Genomic DNA, 2512 nt, shown 5'->3' on the forward strand with positions numbered 1-2512 from the left:
AGGAGCCATTAGCAACTCCACCCCCATATGTTCCAGCTAATCAAGACCCCACCCCCATCTGTTTTCCCAGGGCCTGAAGAGCAGCCTGAGGAGCCAATGCCAGCTCTGCCAGCTTGGGCTGGGCAGGGGAGGCACTAACTATCTCGAATCCTGTGCCCAGATTCTGCCTCACTTCATCCTCACTCTACAGATGCCTCTCTGGGAGACCCGAGGATCCCCCCAGATAGATACAGATGGGCTATTATGGAAGACAGAACAAAACTCTCTACTGCCAGCCCTTTATCACCACTGACTTGCTTAACTGGAACCCCACCCCCCCTTTACTCAGCACAGCCTCAGGCAATGATAGAGCTCCTGGAGTCTGTACTTCAAACCCACCAGCCCACCTGGGATGATTACTGGCAGCCCCACCTCGCCCCCCCTACCACAAGCACCACAGAGTCCTTGTAGTAGCAATAAATAAATAAATAAATAAATAAATAAATAAAATAAAAGGAAATAAAAAATGGTTACAAGAGTAAGCTCTCAGTGATTTGGTAGAACCCAAGGCTTGGGCCAGAACTGCTTTTCTGAATGAAAAACCTGACTGGAATTTCAATACTGAGGGTGGTTGTGCCCATCTCAGCAAGTATCTAGAGGCACTCCTACAGGGAGTGAAAGCCAGTGCAAAGAAAAAAGCCTACACACATGCAAAAACATCAGAAATAATTCAGAAGACAGATGAGCCACCAGGGCAATTTTATAAGGCATACCAGGTTTATACTTCATTTAACCCTGAGAACCCAGAAAGCCAGCAAATAATTAACTCCCACCTTTGTTGCCCAATCGGCCCCTGCCTCCAGAGGCAGGAAGGCTTTGCTGGGATGAGCACCACCCAGCTCCTGGAGATTGCTAAGACAACTGGAGGCCCCATCAGGTCCCAGAGGGGCACCAAAAACCAGCTGCCCAGGCTTAGACCAACACAGTGTGCTTATTGTAAAGAGGATGGACACTAGAGAGGTGAATGCCCTAAGTAGAAGGAAAACCAAGGGAAAATGACCAAACATTCACAGGGGGCCCTCAAGGCCTTCCACCCAGAATCCCCAAGGGACCTCCTGGCCATGATGAAATCAGAATAGAATTGACTGAGTTCCATGATCCTAGGCCCCTGGGAGCCTCTGGTCAGTGTCAAAGTGAGGGGCCAGCCAATGACGTTCATGGTGGATACTGGAGCTGAACACTTCATTGTCACTCAGCCCCTGGCTTCCACATCAGGGGAGTCACTGGAAACACCTGAACTCAGTTCTTCTTACAGGCACAAAGCTGCCAGTTAGGGAGACACTTGGTTGCTTTCAAGTTCTTGTATCTGCTTGATTGCCTGATCTCAACGCTGGGAAGGGACCTACTAACTAAATTTAGAGTGCAAATCAGCTTTGACTCATCTGGCTTGGCTCTTTAACCATCAGCTTGGCCAAAATCCTGGCTGTGGCAATGCCCTGGGAGGATGGCAAATGTTCATTCCCGAGGCACCCAGTGAAGATGATGAGATACTTTTTTCACTTGTTAGTGACTTTCCTGCAGTCTGCGCTGAAGGGAGCCCACCAGGGATGGCAATCAACCACCCACCTATAGTGGCCACACTGACACCTCAGGTACAGCCCATGCACCTTTGCCGGTACCCAATAAGCTGAGATACTAGATTGGCCATAAAGAAGCACATCGACCAGCTCAGAGACCAGGATCCTGGTCGAGTGCCAGTCTCCCTGGAATACTCCCGTCCTCCCTGTGAAAGGGGAACCTCTGGTGACTATCGGCCAGTTCAGGACTTGCGAGCTGTGAACGTCACTAGAGTGACCTTATGTCCCACCATACCCAATCCATATACTTTGCTGAGTGTTCTCCCAGAGCCTGAATGGTTCACTTATCTGGATCTCAAGGATGCTTTCTTTTGTCTGCAGCTAGCAGTTGTCAGCCAACCAATATTTGCCTTTAAATAGGAAGATCCAGACACCCAAAAGAAAACTGAGTACACTAGGGTCAGAATGCCTCAGGGCTTCAGGAATTCTCCAACTTTGTTTGGAAAAGTGCTTGCTGCTGACTTGGAAAATTTTCCAGGCCAAGAGCGAGATGCACTCTCCTCCCATATGTCAATGACCTTTTGCTCACTGGAGTGACCTGGGAAAAATGCTAGAAAGGAACTTGAGAGCTGCTCCAGCTTCTGTCCCAGTCTGGGTATGAAGTCTTAGTGAAGAAACCCCAAATATGCTGCACATAAGTGTGATTTTGGGGATTCATTTAGGCTAAAGGACATCGTGCTCTTGGGCACAAATGAAAGCAAGTGGTATATGGATTACCTCAGCTCACAGCCTGGAGCAGCTACATGAATCCTTGGGAGCAGCAGGATTCTGTAGAATTTGGGTCCCAGGTTTTGCTGAAAAGGCTAAGCCACTATATGAACTATTAAAAGACCGGAAGGGAGCCCCCTTTGAACGGGGACACCTTCAAGAGCAGGCTTTCCAGGATCTTAAGCTGA

This window comes from Tupaia chinensis, unplaced genomic scaffold (assembly GCF_000334495.1).
Source record: "Tupaia chinensis unplaced genomic scaffold, TupChi_1.0 Scaffold000183_1, whole genome shotgun sequence".
Taxonomy (NCBI): Eukaryota; Metazoa; Chordata; class Mammalia; order Scandentia; family Tupaiidae; genus Tupaia; species Tupaia belangeri.